Raw genomic sequence first — 17,374 nt, 5'->3', positions numbered from 1 at the left:
GTCCCTGCAGCAGGGAAGTGTGTTCAATGCATTCAGAACACAGGCCTAATTGAAGGCTCCTTCAGTTCAATCCTACTGCTGTTTAATAGGGTCCAGGAAAACACTAGGTGCTACGGACAGTAGAAGGAAATGAGTGGCCATGGTCTCAGAACCCAAGCCACTTACAAGTCCCTGCAGGAGACGGACCCACTCTGCAGCACAGACCCACAGGCAGAGGCCTCGGAAAAGGCTGCAGCGAGGGAAGCAAGAGCAGCTGCTGGATGTCTCAACTGTCTATCCTAAGTAGCATGCCTTTCTAGACTCCAGTGCCCCCCATGGTGTCTGAATCAACTAGGGTGCTGAAACTGAGCTCGCTGCATTGGCAAGAGAGGAATAAATGAACAGAGTGGAGAAGACAGCCAGATCATCCTGCACAAATGACAGCCGGGACCAGATTTACAGAGACCTTGAATGGCAGGCAGGCTTTGAAGCTTACATTTCAGTCTGTAGTTAATGTCATTTTGAGCAAGGGAGGGAGAGTTCATCTGTGTTTTTGAAAGAAAATTCCGCCAGCAGCGTGGAGAATGCCCCGAAAGAGGGGAGACTTGGGCAGAGAAAACAGTCACATTCCAGGCAACTTGGCCCTTCCAGACTGAAAGGAGGGATTTTAGAAACAGATGAGGCTGGGCGATAACTTTTAAAGACCTGACTTCTTGGCCAGAAGTTTTCCCAACTTGGGAACAATGCAATGTATTAGCTCAAGCCACTGGCAGGACTCAATTAGGAAATGGTGCCTGTAGGGTAACCTACATTCTCAAGGGCTGGAAACCTTGCCAGATGGCCCATGTCAGGAGACTCTGCAAGTCTGTCTCAACTCTTACCACCAAGTGGGAAAGTGGCCACTTCCAGAAGTGGGTTTGGACATGCCCTTGAGTGACATGTGGAAACACAATGCCAGGGTGTGCAGGGACACCGGGGAATAAGAAGGGATCCTGGGCCTCTTGTCAGCCCCCTAAGTAGCTGAACTTGCTCTCAGTATCATCATTTCAGCTACAGTGGTGAAGAGGGTGTGAGCTCTGGAGCCCAAAACCCTAGTTAAGATCTCACTTGCTGCCTGTCTTCCTGCAGTGGCCCTCACCTGGTCTCTACCCCAGGCCTCTGGCACTGCCAGCTTTGGGCTTTCCTTGAGATGTCTCCCAACACTGAGTGAAGAGGGGTGGAGAAGATGTGACCCAGAAGCCAATGATTGGTCCCCACCTTAGGCTAATCCTGTTGGGGAAGGTGCCACAGTGCTTCCTGTCTGCTGATGATAGTGCCCACTCAGGTGTGTGCAAGCTGTTGATCCTGCATCTGATGTCAGCCAGCAGGACTAAAGGAAATGACAGCTTCAGACTCAGGTTCGGATGGGGACTCAGCTGAGCAGCTGGAAAGAGCCAGAGTGCCTGGCTGTGGAGTCCTGGCTCCGACCCATGGCACCTGACAAGTGGGACCTTTATGTCACATCCATCAAGGCTTCCATCTGCCAGGGAGGAGGTGACCACGCACAGAAAAGGAGTCAGCTAATGAAAATGCTCATGGAGCGAGGGGCACGCTTGAAGTATTTAGGAATAGAACTTCAGAGAAAGGAGGAGAAGAGCGTCCCCACAGACAGGAGCGCAGTGCTGGGTCCCTGGGAAGACATAGCCCGTCCTCTGGGCAGTACTTGATGTGATTCACAGGTTAGGTGGGGGACTCCCACAGCTTTTCAGCCCGTGGATGACACTAGGAGCCAGGTATTAGAGAGAGGCACAGGGCGACACCTGCAAAGGATTCTTAGAGTTCTTCTCCTCCCTCCTCCTTGCCTCCTCCCCTCCTGGTTCTCTTTTTGTAGAGAATGCTGTGTTTCCTAACATTGCTTGAGTCTGCACACTCACTTCCTGGCGTCCATTCTATTCTCTGCAGTCTGCCTCTGTCCCTGAAACCTGATGAGTTTGTGTCCAGTAGGACACCATTGACTCTCTGACTGCCAAATCCTGGCCTTTGGCTCTGTTGACTCCACGCAGCTTTGAACTTTCTCTTGGTGACCAGGATGTTGCCACTCTCTCCTGCTCTCCTTCCACCTCTCCAGGTGTGTATCCTTATCCTTCCTGGCTCTCGCCCAGGTCCCAGCTCTTTGTTATTATCAATGGTAATTTGTTGATACTGGGGATGGGCCCAGGGGTACTTTACCACTGATTCACATCCCCAGTTTTTTTCATTTTTTATTTTGAGACAGGGTCTTGCTAAGTTGCTGAGGCTAGCCTTGAACTTGAGATCCTCCTGCCTCAGCCTCCCAAGTTCCTGGAATTAACACCTATAACACTGCTCCCAGCCCCAACCTTTATTGGAGTTCTTGAGAATTTTGCCCTTGCCTTTCTCTGCATCAGTGTGCACACTTGCACACACAATCCTGGGGATACAGCACACCCACCAGTGACTTTGTTTTGTCCTTGGATGTATCCCCGTCCTGCTGTTTCTCCTCCCTGAGGTCTTCCTCAGCTCCCCAGGCACTTGCTCCATGGCAGTGTCTCCATTTCCCATTTATAGCACTTAATCTGATGGTGTATCTATCCCTCCTTTTATATTGAAAAATTTCAAACACACATTCACACTGCATCGTGGGTGCATGTTTTTCTGGGGTTGGAGCCGGGGTCTCACGTATGCTAACCCATTGCCTATGCCAGGCAAGCATGGTGCCATGAGTTGCGTCCCCAGCCTCCACACTGCACTTTGATTACACCCTTCATAAGAGAGCATGCAACCGCCACCCTCTGATTTTTTCTTGGTTACAAAGCCCATCACTTTTAGCTGGGAATGTGGCCACTTTTAGCTGGGTATATAAACAGGTTCCATTTCTTAGCCTTTCTTGCAGTTACGTGTGCCCATGTGACCAAGTTCTGGCCAGTGGGATGTAAGGGGGATGTGCAGCGTGCGCCAGAGGTTTGATGCCAGTCCTTGCTCCTACTGGCTCTCTCAAGGTGGACCATACTCTGTAGTAAAAGCAAAGCAGGGGGACAGAAGGAACTTGAGTACCCAGGGTGAGGGATGAGACACCTACATCCACATAGGTCAACTATCAGGACTGAGATCCAAGACCTCCTGAGTCAACACAATTTACTCTGTGATCCATAAAAATTCTTGTTCAGCAAGATTTGACTGTAAACCAATAACTAGTTTCAATGTTTGCTTCAGGAAATTTATGAGAAAGAATTTATTCTAACAAAAGTTTGCTCATCTTGGCCAATAACCCCACCTCAGCGGGACATATTGTTCTCCTAGGCAAACAGCTCACTTATCAAACAACTGAAGTTTATCCATCAAGACTCAAATTTTCAAGACTTGGTGTGTCCACCAGGCCTAAACATCACATCAAAACTGGGCCTAATCCTGTTAGATCCCAGCACTGAGAGATCTGATTTGGACACTCGAGCCAAGACCTCTACACCTGTCAACACTGCCTGGGTCCCTCACCCCACACAGTGTCCTCAGGGGACTGCTTAGGTGGCCCCCTCTTCTACTGCAGTTGGTTCCAGGACCTAGCTTTGGTTGTCAGCAGGTTACCCTGGTGGTTTTCAGGGGAACTGGCAGTCGACAATGATCCTGGGGGCCACTTATCAGCCCTGGACTTCATTCACATGAGAGGGACCTAAACTTCTATCTCATCAGGACACTTTTACTTTGGGTTTTTGATCACTGGCAGGTTTGTGATCCCAGAGCACGTCCCCTCTCCCTCCACACTGTGGCCATCTTTTTTTTTTTTTTTTTTTTTGTGCTAGGGATTGAACCCAGGGCCTGGAGCACGCGAGGCAGGCACTCTACCAACTGAGCTTACATGCCCAGTCTCACCACGGCCATCTCCATGCCTCACATGGAGCTACCATGTAGGAGCTGTGCACCTGAGAAAGGCATAGGACCAGAGCATGTGGTCTCACTCTGGGGCATGTTGAGCTGTAGCATTTCTTGTACGTTTTTGATGTAAGCCCAACAAAACTGGCTCTCAAACGATCAAATGGGCCAGGAGTGCAGCTTACTTAGCATGTAGGTTCCAGTCCCTGGGCTCTGTCCCCAGCCATCCCCCCCTCCCCAACACAAACACAAACACACGCAGTACCGTAAAGTGTACGTCTAGGCAGGCATTGTTCCCTTCAACTTATTTAGCTTAGCAATTTACTCATCTATCTTAATAATACCAGTACTGCTTGAGACATTTTTAAATAGCTTTTATAATTACAGCTTGATTTGCATCCTGGTGGTTGATAGACTGTCTTTTTGTTCAAAACCTCTTTGTATGGATAATTTCAAACATATTTAAAAGTGGACAGGATAGCCTAGTCAACGATGATCACTTCAGGACCATCTTATTCCATCTGTGCTTGGCTTTCCCTTTCTCCATATGGATTATTTTGAAGCTAATTCCATATATTGTATTATTTCACCCGCAAATATTTCAGTGTGTGTTCCTGAAAGAGGATGGTGGTGGTGGTGGTGGTGGCGGTGCTGCTGCTGCTGCTGGGGACTGGACCCAGGGTGCTCTACCCCGAGCCACCTCACTGGCCATTTTTATTTTGAGACAGGGTCTTGCTAAGGTGCTGAGGCTAGCCTTGAACTTGTGATTCTCCTGCCTCACCCTCAGGAGTTGCTGGGATTACAGGTGTGTGCCACCATGCCTGGGGAAAAGGATTATTTCCTTATTTATTTGGGGCACTGGGGATCAAACCCAGGGTCCTGCACATGCTGGGGAAGTACTGTACCACTGAGTTCCACCTCCAGCTTCTTTAAAAACACCAGGCATAATTCCATTATCCCACCTCAAAATTCATCATGATTTCCTAATATATGTATTTCGAATGGCATTTAATTTTTTAATTGAAGGGATAAGATACATAGAAAAAAGAGAATATGAACCTAAGTGTATGGCTCAATGGTCTCCCCAAGTTCTTTTAATACATAGGTTGGACTTTCTCATTTTCCCTTTAGAATTCATTGATGATGAATGTCTGCTTTGAATCCCCAGGTCTTTACTTCTTGGATCTGCAATGGTTTGGATCTGGAATGTGCCCCCCTACCCTCCACCCTCTCAAGGCTCACGTGCTGAAGGCGTGGTCACCAGCTCATGGCAATGTAAGAAGGTGGCAAAACCTTTAGGAGGAGGCACCCAGTGGAAGAAGTCAGGTCACTGGGGGTGTGCCCATGAAGTATTGGGACCCTGACCCTTTCTTCTTTCTTCCTGGTCACCTTGAGATGAGCAGCTTTGCTCCATCACATGCTCCTATTATGCTATTCTGCCTTGTCATAGACCCCCAAATAACAGAACCAACTGACCATGAACTGAAACGTCTGAAACCATGAACCAAAATAAACTTTTCTTCCTTTTAAGTTGATTTTCTCAGGTATTTTGTCACAGCGACAGAAAACTAACGGGATCATTTCCCATGGTGTTTCCCATTTCACGTGTTTTTCTGTTCTCAATTTCTCATAAATTGATGATTACATCTAGAGGTTCATCAGATCAGATTGGCATTTTGGTAAGATCATTTCAATAGCTGTTTGCTACAACCAGGAGACTCACTGTAACTGAACAGTCTTTTCCAGCAATATTTTTCTTCCTTCCTTCCTTTTCTGTAGTGCTGGGATCTAACCCAGGGCCTCACCACATGCCAGGCAAGCACTCTACCATTGACCTACATTGCTAGAGAGCTGCCTCTTTCAAAGCATCTTTTGCTCATGGATGTGATTTCTACACACAAGCAAAATCCGTTCAGACTGAGTGTAGTGAGTCAAGTGGGTGATTGAGTTGAAAAATGACGGTATGAGTTGAAAAATAAAGTGTGATCACGTAAAAAATTATTTACTTGTGAAGCTGGTAAACAGGCCCTGAAGGAAATTCCAAAACTGTTCCGTGCAAAGGCAGCCCCAAATGCAGCCACCCAGGTGACTAATGTTATCTAAACAACAGTGACATTGATGGAGAAAATGCATGGTGCTCATACAGTCACTTTTCTGTGTGGGTGGACGTGCCAGACATCCTTTCGTAGTCATTAGCCCCTTTTCCGGACCCTTGCATCTCTCAATGTGTTGCACTTAAGTTTTAGAACCAGAGCTGGGGCGGCTGTGCTCTTGCTGCCAAGAGAGACCTGTCTAGCAATCCACTGATGACGCTCCTTGCTTGTCTTAGCTCCATCCCACGGCCTGACACTAGAGATGTAGGGCTGTTGACAGGGCTGCTTCTGGGTTCCACCCAGCCCCTCCCCAGAACTGGTGTTGGCATCCTGTCCATAACCAGCGAGAATGTGGTCAGGGCACCGTCGGGTGCCTGCTGCTCTGGGCAGCCAAAAAAAAAATGAGGAAGACCAGGAAGAACTTCAGAGGCAGGCGCTAGCCCGGGCAGCAGCAACGAAGGAGACCCAACCTATTCTCACCGTTCACAGATCTGCCAGTGCAGCTCCGCGGAGCTCCAGGGATCCCGAGCTTCCAGCGTTGCTCAAAGCCTCTTCACGACTCAAGCCACGCCGCTATAGGCGGAGCCCCGCCCCTCTCCCAGCCCCGCCTCGGGACGCAAACTGGGCGGGCCACAGGGCCTCCGGCGAGACCCGCCTTGCGTCAGGATGGACGTCTTCTCGAACTCCTCCCACGCTCTCGGACCCGAATGCGCGCTTGCGCAGTCCGGTCCCGGCCCGGTTGTCACCCCACTCTAGCAACCTCCGCCCGCCCCGCCCAGGACGAGTCTGCGCACGCGCGCCCCTTTCCGCACCCGGCCCCGCCCTCGCCGTCGCCGTAGCAACCGCCCAAGCCCTCACCGCCACCCTAGCTGCGCCCAGCCCCGTTACCGGAACCGGCGGTTGAGCGGTGGCCGCCGAGCACTGCAACTGTGACGGCACAGCGGAGCCGCCGGCATGAGCTCCTCCCGCAGTTCCGCGCTCCGGGCCGGATTTTCTGACAAGAGGTAGGTGCGCGGCCCCGCGGCAGGCTCTGAGCGCGCCCCCGGGCGGTCCCGGGACGCTCCGGCCACTTACCGCCCGCCCGTCGGCTCCCAGCGGAGCCGGAGGGCCGCCCGGCCCCGTCCCGAGCCGCTCCTGTGGGAGCAGAGCTGCGGCCGCGGTCCTGCGGTCCGGGACCCGCGGGGCTCCTCTGGCCCCGGCCACGCCAGTTGTCATGCAACTGAGGCCGCCGGTCCTGGACGCCCGCGCCGGGCACCCCAGCTGGCACATGGCGTGGTTCAGGGAATCGGCGAGTTGCGGGTCCTTCCGGGTAGTCACTTCGGGCTCTGCAGGCTGGGGGATCCCCGTGGGTGGATGGATGTACGGTTTCTTAAACGAGCATCACGCTTGTCTTGCATCCCCTACCCATCCGTTTTCTCCCGGTAGGCGTCCTCTTGTCTGGGAGATACCGAAAAGTTAATTTTCCCAATTAAAAATTTAAAAGCTTATTAGATTCCTACTGTGCACCAGCATTGTAAGGTTTGCAAAAGTAAATAGAATGAGATTCCCGCGCACCTGGACGCGTCAGCTCCAGGATCAAGATGAATGTAGACTTGGAGTCGAGTTTGGAGAACTCAGAGTTTGACTCCGATTATTATAATTTTAGAGCTGGGTGTGTTTCGAGATAATCTTTCCCAAACCTCGTTTTACAGAGATGGAATTAGGGAGGGCAAATGACTTGCTGGAGGTCACCCAGAGTTATTCCCTAGCAGTTTTCCTTCAATCAGATGGCTTTTCCAGCATAACCTGCTCCTTCTGAGAGATATGCCAAATAAACGTACCAGAGGAAGTTCCAGACCTGTTTAAGGTAACGTAAACATTGTAGAAATGCAATAATAGGGGGGTTTCAAGATGGCGGCCTAGAGGGTGGCTGCATTTCATGTTGCTCCAGGACTCAGGATTCAAAAGAGGAGATATTGAGACGCTTGGGACCAACTCAAAGCAGCCGGGTGACTCTCACCCCTTGGGGAGGCATCCCGGATGGGACGGTGGTCCCGGAGCAGGAAACTTTGTGAAGTAGAGCTGCCGGCGAGACACCCCTCCCCCCGCTGGAGCAGTGAACTCGGACAGCTGGGAGCGCCGTAAAGGAGGCCGCTTGGCACAGCGCTGGGACTCGGAGCAACCGGGCTCCATCGGCTGCCCAGGGGAAGAGTGGCAAGGAGAGCTGTGTGGACTCAGGACACTGGGGCCTGCCCTGAGGAGGAGGAGGAGGAACGTGGCCACTTGGATTTGGAGTGACTGCACCAGAGCTACAGGCGGTTGCCAGAGGAGAAGCTGCGCGGCAGATGTTTGGACTCAGAACGACGCTTCTGAACACCGGGGCCTGCCCTGAGGATGAGGAGGAGGAAGAGGAGCGCAGCCCCGCTTGGATTCGGGGTGACTACACCAGAGCTACAGGCGGTTGCCAGAGAAGGGGCTGCGTGGCGAGCTGTTTGGACTCAGACCACTTCTGAACCCCGGGGCCTGCCCAGAGGAGTAGGAGGAGGAGGAGGAGGAGCGCAGCGGGTCGTTTGGACTCGCAGTGACTGCATTAGCGCTCCAGGCGGCTGCTCAGAGGAGAAGGCGAGTGGTGAGTTGTTTGGACTTAAAGTGACAGCTCCTGAACACAGGGGGGCTGCCTGGAGGAGAAGCGTGGTGGGACGCTTGGTCTTGAGTGGCCGCACCAGAGCTCCGGGCGGTTGCCCAGAGGACCCGTGCTGCGGGTCACGTGGACTCAGAGCCACTCAGAGCGACCGCTCCTGAACACCCCGGGGGTTATCTGGAGAAGGAGGAGGAACGGGGAGGGTCACTTCGACTCGGAGTGATTGATTGCCCAGGGCTACAGGTGGTTGGTGGAGGTGGAGGCACGCAGTGAGTTTCCTGGACTCCTAGTGACCGCACCGGAAAACTGGGCGGCTGTCTGGAGGAAGAGGCGTGTGGCGGGTCTCTAGGATTCAGAGCGATTGTACAGGGCCCCAGGTGGCTGCTCAGAGGAGGGGCGGCATAGCCAGGCAATTAGGTGCAGAGCAGGGTCCCAGGATCTAGGAGGCTTCTTGGTGGAAGAGCCGCACAGAGACAGGCTTAGGGCGGAGCGAAGGTTCCAGGCCTGCGGGCAGATTCTCTGAGGAAGGGCAGCCTAAGGAGAGTCATCTGCAAAGGGTGAGGCTCCCAGGCCCAGGAGGTAGGGCCGGGCCCCTGGGAACTTTGCAGAGGAAGGCAGCCCAGCCCAGGTGGTAGCTGTAAATTGAGGGGAACCTCTAGGAGGGAACTGACCAGCGAGACCTCCCCACCGGGTGAGTCTTCCCTGCTGGGTGAGGTTTCACCACAAGGACGGTAAAACCAGAGACTCAGGCCCAAACAGGCCTTGCCTCAGCCCACAGCCTAGGTCCCCTTTGGATGACCATTGGTCAACAAGTGGAGTCACCTCTGCCCACTAGCAGGGATTATACCCCACCTGAAGGCCACCACTTGTAGAGAGGCAGCTTCCTTGTGGAGCACTGCATTATCAACTTCCTCCAAGACTTCAGCCTACTGAAGGCTAAGGGGGGATATATATAGAAATCTTCAGGGACATTGTAAGTCAATAGAGGAAATCTGCAATATCTCAGCGGTCCTCTGATACCTGAACAATATGAGAAAACAAGGAAAGAAAATGCTACAAACAAATCTAGATGTTACATCAATAAAACCCAGTGACAGCATGGCAGAAGAAATGACAGAAAAGGAGTTCAGAATGTACATAATTAAAATGATCAGAGAAGCAAACGATGAGATGAAACAGCAAATGCACGCACTGAATGATGAGATGAAAGAGCAAATGCAAGCATTGATTGATCGCACCAATCGACAGTTAAAAGAGCAAATACAGGAAGCAAAAGATCATTTCAATAAAGAGTTAGAGATATTGAAAAAAAACCAAACAGAAATCCTTGACATGAAGGAAACAATAAACCAAATTAAGAACTCCATAGAAAGCATATCCAATAGGATAGAACACCTGGAAGACAGAACCTCAGACATTGAAGACAAAATATTTAACCTTGAAAACAAAGTTGAACAAACAGAGAAGATGGTAAGAAATCATGAACAGAATCTACAAGAACTATGGGATATCATGAAAAGGCCAAATTTAAGAATTATTGGGATTGAGGAAGGCCTAGAGTAACAAGCCAAAGGAATGAACAACCTATTCAATGAAATAATATCAGAAAATTTCCCAAATCTGAAGAATGAAATGGAAAATCAAGTTCAAGAGGCTTATAGGACTCCAAATACACAAAATTACAACAGACCCACATCAAGGCACATTATAATGAAAATACCGAACATACAAAATAAAGACAGAATTTTAAAGGCTGTGAGAGAAAAGAACCAAATTACATTCAGGGGGAAACCAATACGGATATCAGCAGATTTTTCAATCCAGACCCTAAAAGCCAGAAGGGCCTGGAACAACATTTTTCAAGCCTGGAAAGAAAATGGATGCCAACCAAGAATCTTATACCCAGCAAAACTTACCTTCAAATTTGACGATGAAATAAAATCCTTCCATGATAAACAAAAGCTAAAAGAATTTACAAAAAGAAAGCCAGCATTACAGAACATTCTCAGCAAAATATTCCATGAGGAAGAGATGAAAAACAAAGAAGCAAATCAGCAAAGGGAGGAATTATCCTAAAGGAATTGTCAAATAAAGGAGGAAACAAGTTGTGTCAAACAAATAAATAAATAAAATTTTAAAAATGAACCAAATGACCGGGAAACCAAATCATATCTCTATAATAACCCTGAATGTTAATGGCCTGAATTCATCAATCAAAAGACATAGACTGGCAGATTGGATTAAAAAGAAAGATCCAACAATATGTTGCCTGCAAGAGACTCACCTCATAGAAAAAGATACCCATAGACTAAAGGTGAAAGGATGGGGAAAAACATACCATGCACATGGACTAAGCAAAAAAGCTGGAGTATCCATCCTCATTTCAGATAATGTGGACTTCAAGCCAAAGTTAGTCAGAAGGGATAAAGAAGGTCATTTCATACTGCTTAAGGGAAGCATAAATCAGCAAGATATAACAATCATAAACATCTATGCCCCAAACAGTGGCTCATCCATGTATGTCAAACAAATCCTTCTCAATTTCAGAAACCAAATAGACCATAACACAATAATACTAGGTGATTTTAACACGCCTCTCTCACCACTGGACAGATCTTCCAGACAAAAATTGAACAAAGAAACCATAGATCTCAATAACACAATCAATAATTTAGACTTAACGGACATTTATAGAATATACCACCCAACCAAGAGCGAATACACTTTCTTCTCAGCAGCACATGGATCCTTCTCTAAAATACACCATATATTATGCCACAAAGCTAATGTTAGCAAATACAAGAAGATAGAGACACTAGCATGTATTCTATCAGATCATAATGGATTGAAGTTAGAAATAAATGAAAGAGTAAAACACAGAAACTATTCCAACATCTGGAGATTAAACAATATGCTATTATATGATGAATGGATAACAGAAGATATTAGGAAGGAAATTAAAAAATTCTTAGAGGTAAATGAGAACAAAGAAACATCATATCAAAATCTCTGGGACACTATGAAAGCAGTACTTAGAGGGAAATTTATTTCATGGAGCACATTTAATAAAAGAAGTAAAACTCAACAAATAAACGACCTAACACTACAGCTCAAAGCCCTAGAAAAAGAAGAGAACAGCACCAAAAGTAGTAGAAGACAGGAAAGAGTTAAACTCAGAGCTGAAATCAATGAAATTGAAACAAAAGAAACAATACAAAAAATTGACAAAATAAATAGTTGGTTCTTCGAAAAAATAAACAAAATTGATAAACCTTTAGCCACACTAACAAAGAGAAGATGAGAGAAAACCCAAATCACTAAAATTCGGAAAGAACAAGGAAATATCACAACAGACAGGAGTGAAATAGAAAACATAATTAGCAGCTATTTTGAAAATCTATACTCCAACAAAATAGAAAATTTCGAAGACATCAACAGGTTTCTAGAGACATATGAATTGCCTAAACTGAACAAGGAGGACATACACAATTTAAATAGACCAATTTCAAGTACTGAAATAGAAGAAGTCATCAAAAGCCTACCAACAAAGAGAAGTCCGGGACCAGATGGGTTCTCAGCCGAGTTCTACAAAACCTTTAAAGAAGAGCTCATTCCAATACTTCTCAAAGTATTCCATAAAATAGAAGAGGAGGGAACCCTCCCAAACTCATTCTATGAAGCCAATATCACCCTGATACCTAAACCAGACAGAGACTCATCAAGGAAAGAAAATTTCAGACCAATATCCTTAATGATCATCGATGCAAAAATTCTCAACAAAATTTTAGCAAATCGCATACAAAAACATATTAAAAAGATAGTGCACCATGATCAAGTTGGTTTCATCCCAGGGATGCAAGGTTGGTTCAACATCAGGAAATCAATAAACATAATTCATCACATTAATAGACTTAAAGTCAAGAATCATATGATTATTTCAATAGATGCAGAAAAAGCATTTGATAAAATACAGCACCCCTTCATGCTCAAAACACTAGAAAAAATAGGGATAGTGGGAACATTCCTTAACATTGTAGAGGCCATTTATGCTAAGCCCATGGCTAATATCATTCTAAATGGTGAAAAACTGAAAGCATTCCCCCTAAAAACTGGAACAAGGCAGGGATGCCCTCTTTCACCACTTCTATTCAACATCGTTCTTGAGACTCTGGCCAGAGCAATTAGACAAACCAAAGAAATTAATGGGATACGAATTGGGAAAGAAGAACTCAAACTATCCCTGTTCGCTGATGACATGATTATATATTTAGAGGAACCTGGAAATTCCACCAGAAACCTCTTAGAACTCATAAGTGAATTCAGTAAAGTAGCAGGTTACAAGATCAATGCCCATAAATCCAACGCATTTTTATACATAAGTGATGAATCTTCAGAAAGAGAAATTAGGAAAACTACCCCATTCACAATAGCCTCGAAAAAAATAAAATACTTGGGAATCAATCTCACAAAAGAGGTGAAAGACCTCTACAATGAGAACTATACAACACTAAAGAAAGAAATTAAAGAACACCTTAGAAGATGGAAAGATCTTCCATGTTCTTGGATAGGAAGAATTAATATTGTCAAAATGGCCATACTACCTAAAGTGCTATACAAATTCAATGCAATTCCAATTAAAATCCCAATGATGTACCTTACAGAAATAGAGCAAGCAATTATGAAATTCATCTGGAAGAATAAGAAACCCAGAATAGCTAAAGCAATCCTTAGCAGGAAGAGTGAAACAGGGGATATTGCAATACCAGATCTTCAACTCTACTACAAAGCAATAGTAACAAAAACGGCATGGTATTGGTACCAAAATAGACAGGTAGATCAATGGTACAGAATAGAGGACAAGGACACAAACCCAAATAAATACAATTTTCTCATACTAGACAAAGGTGCCAAAAATATGCAATGGAGAAAAGATAGCCTCTTCAACAAATGGTGCTGGGAGGATTGGAAATCCATATGCAACAGAATGAAACTAAACCCATATCTCTCACCATGCACGAAACTAAACTCAAAATGGATTAAGGACCTCGGAATCAGACCAGAGACCCTGCAGATTATAGAAGAAAAAGTAGGTCCAAATCTTCACCTTGTTGGTCTAGGATCAGACTTCCTTAACAGGACTCCCATAGCACAAGAAATAAAAGCTAGAATCAACCACTGGGATAGATTCAAACTAAAAAGCTTTCTCTCAGCAAAGGAAACTATCAGCAATGCGAAGAAAGAGCCTACAGAGTGGGAGAATATCTTTGCCAAGCATACTTCAGATAGAGCACTAATCTCCAGAATCTATAAAGAACTCAAAAAACTTTACTCCAAGAATTCAAATAATCCAGTCGACAAATGGGCTAAGGAAATGAATAGACACTTCACAGAAGAAGATCTACAAGCAATCAACAAACATATGGAAAAATGTTCAACATCTCTAGTAATAAGAGAAATGCAAATCAAAACCACCCTAAGATTCCATCTCACCCCAATTAGAATGGCGATTATCAAGAATACGAGCAACAACAGGTGTTGGCGAGGATGTGGGGAGAAAGGTACACTCATACATTGCTGGTGGGGCTGCAAATTAGTGCAGCCACTCTGGAAAGCAGTGTGGAGATTCCTTAGAAAACTTGGAATGGACCCTCCATTTGACCCAGCTATCCCACTCCTTGGCCTATACCCAAAGGACTTAAAATCAGCATGCTACAGAGACACAGCCACATCAATGTTCATATCTGCTCAATTCACAATAGACAGACTGTGGAACCAACCTAGATGCCCTTCAATTGATGAGTGGATAAAGAAACTGTGGTATATATATACAATGGAATATTACTCAGCCATAAAGAATGATAAAATTATGGCATTTGCAGGCAAATGGATGAAATTGGAGAATATCATGTTAAGTGAGAGAAGCCAATCTCAAAAAGCCAAAGGACGAATGATATCGCTAATAAGTGGAGGATGACACATAATGGGGGGGAGGGAAGGGTTAGTGTTAGGGTTAGAGTTAGGGTTAGGGAGGGGGGCAAGTATGGAGGAAGGAAGTACTGTATAGAGGGTAAAGAGGGGTGGGAGGGGTGGGGGGAAGGGAAAAAATAACAGAATGAATCAAACAACATTACTCTATGTAAATTTATGATTACACAAATGGTATGCCTTTACGCCATGTACAAACAGAGAAACAACATGTATCCCATTTGTTTACAATAAAAAAAAAAGAAAAAAGAAATGCAATAATATAGAGAGCAGTTTTCTGAAATAAAATCCTATTAATTTCTTTTTTTACAGCTAGACTTTGGGATCCTTGAGGATACTCAGCTATGCACTTTTGAATATCCTCTTACCATATTCAACCGAAGATAAGATTCTTAATGATTATCCTCAGCAGGACAGGTAGACTTATTGGATTTATTTTTCATCCTTACTTTTTCCTTCCTTACTTTAAGTTAGGTGAGTAGAGTCCCAGGTGTGTCTTCAGGAAACTCCAGATGGGCTGGTACTAGAGTGACCTTATGCTGGAAGGGGTTCCTTGATGTGTGCATGAAGCCTGAGCAGGGTGGAAACCTTAGAGCATCACTGCTCTTTGAGGCTGGAGAGGTCAGGGAGCCCCTTGAGCCAGAGTGCTTAGCCTCCCAGCCATTGAAGACAGGCCTCTAAAATTGTAGTATACACAGAAGGCAGGACATGATAAAAATACTCTTTGGAAACAGCTTTTTGAGGAGTACTCCATAATTTGAGATACATAGTGTTTTCCCCCCTGCTTTTTTGTGTTTTTCCCAGAGCTGAGTAAGATGTTAACCATTTTTTATTTGTCTCCAGTTGAAGTTGTTCAAGGGAAAATTATTGGAATAATTGAATCCTAGCATTTTCTTTCTAGGAAGGAGGAGTTTATGGAACCCAGTTTAGGGGCCCAGCCATGCAGGTGAGGGCAACGGAGGCTTCCACCCTCAGACCAGCGTGGTTCGCCTTGTTCCACTTGGGCATTCTTTGCCTTTTTTATTGTCTTAACTACCTCCCCCTGCCCTTGTGTATTTCAGTATCTTTTGATCTATGCGTGCATAGAATCATGACTTATTGTGGTTCCTTTTTAGCTTTAGAATGTGGGATGATGTGTTGATGCAGACTGATTTTTTTCTGTATAGTGGTGGTTTATCACATATGGGTATGCATATGTTTTGCAGGTGTGAGAGGATTGCTATTGTACTACAATCATGGTGCAAAAATACCAGTCACCAGTGAGGGTGTATAAACACCCCTTTGAATTAATTATGGCTCTAAGTACTGTACATTTCCATTTACTCTTTGGCTTCTTATTTTTTAAGTCTTAGAATTTGTTGCTCTATAAACTTAACGTTCATTGTTTCCATTGCTTCACTTACTCTGTTTATATGCTCATGAACTATATCATCTGTAAGATGTTTTTAAAATAAGCCTCTGAAAATCTGCACCTTTGTTTTTTAAAAACACATCTCAGGACCATGTGTGAATTCACATTAATTCTCCCTTTAAAGACACAGAAGTGGGATTCTGACTAAACACTTCCTATGAATTTTGTTTTGTTTTTCTTTTTTTCAGTTAAAGTGGCACAGGGATGTGGCGCATGGGTTCCAGTATGTGGAGGCCTGCTGTGGTCGTGGGTGACTACTGGTAGTCTCAGGAGGGGCGCTGGAGGGTGGAGTCCCACGGATGTTGTTAAGCATCTGCTGCGCGAATTTCTCACCTAACACAAATCTGAGTCGAATCTCACACATGAGATAACTGAAGTCTCATTTTCTTCTTTTTTGTTACTTGCCTAAAAATTTGGCTAAAAATAAACATTTTACTGGACAGAAAAATGGTTCTAGTCACTTGTAGGTTACTATATGATATTCCTTGCCTTCTATTCTGTTATTATTAGGGTATGATATGTATTCAGGAACATACAATAACTACAGGAAAAGGCTCTCACTATCACATACCCTGAGGAAATGTCACACTGAACACACCAGGTTCCTGACCCCAGGGTCAGGAAGCAGAACATAGCAGCCCCGTTAGAAGTTGCACTTATTTCCCTTACTTTACTGTTTTCAGAATTGTGAAGTTTGCTTTGCAAATTGCATGCATGAATTTACAGAATTCAAAATTCAAATTTGAATTGCCCCCAGTCTTTAAAAATTAAGCCATTTGTAAATTGCTTGTATTTTAGGCAGTTGTTAAATTTCCTCTTGCATCAAAAAATATACTGCTTTTCTCCTTCCAAAACCAGACTCTTTGCCAAGGCGTTAGGATTTTTGTCTGGTGCAGCTGCCCCTCTTCTGACTGTGATTGGGCGGCCTACCATCCTCAGCATTCACTCAGTTCCCTCTTTTCTCATGGAGGAAGACTGAGGAGAAGCAGTCGTGTGATAAGAGTGTTCACGGGGTGAGGAAGGAGGGCTGCAATCCAGGCGGAGACAGAGTCGTAGCTGTCACTGAAACACTTGTGAGAACCTCAGAAAGAATACTTCAGAAATCACTGCACGGCAGGGTCTGAGGAGGGACAAGTGGGGGTGGCATTCAGTAATAGGTGATTTTATTAGGGTCCTAATAAATTAGGAGTCCCAGTTTCTATGTGTCCCTGTGGAGAAAGATTGGGAGAAATGGATCTGACCAACATAAGCACTCTTGGCTTGCTTTAACCAAGAGTTTAGTTGTAGTTTAGGATTCAAGGATAGAAAACTGCTGGTGGAAAGTTCTACTGCAGTAGGTAACCAGGGCTCAGACATGTCCATTGCATTTCAGTTGATTTTATGGAGACTTATCATTTGTTTTGGGGTCAGTAGCATTAAAAG

The 17,374-nt window shown here is 45.7% G+C and overlaps 1 protein-coding gene and 1 long non-coding RNA gene across 23 annotated transcripts in view; one reads left to right on the top strand and one right to left on the bottom strand.

Moving 5' to 3' along the window:
• The window catches only part of LOC306668296, a 547,020-nt gene that overhangs the window by 188,233 nt on the left and 341,413 nt on the right, over positions 1 to 17,374 (bottom strand). The window lies entirely within an intron of this gene.
• LOC306668291 (uncharacterized protein) overlaps positions 4,903 to 17,374 on the top strand; it is a 140,031-nt gene continuing 127,559 nt past the window's right edge. For 12 of the 22 annotated variants that reach the window (XR_013765815.1, XR_013765818.1, XR_013765819.1 and 9 more), the window contains exon 1: positions 4,903 to 6,940. The gene's annotated coding sequence lies outside the window, so the exon portion shown is untranslated. Of the gene's footprint in view, positions 6,941 to 14,853; positions 14,959 to 15,442; positions 15,727 to 15,746; positions 16,614 to 17,374 lie in introns of those variants that run through there. The other 10 variants (XR_013765816.1, XR_013765817.1, XR_013765833.1 and 7 more) reach the window with 9 other exon arrangements.

The sequence above is a fragment of the Sciurus vulgaris genome, assembly GCF_902686455.1.
Source record: "Sciurus vulgaris genome assembly, chromosome: 8".
Classification (NCBI taxonomy): Eukaryota; Metazoa; Chordata; class Mammalia; order Rodentia; family Sciuridae; genus Sciurus; species Sciurus vulgaris.
The sequence above is the reverse complement of the archived record's forward strand: the minus strand, read 5'-3'. Positions and strand labels throughout refer to the sequence as shown.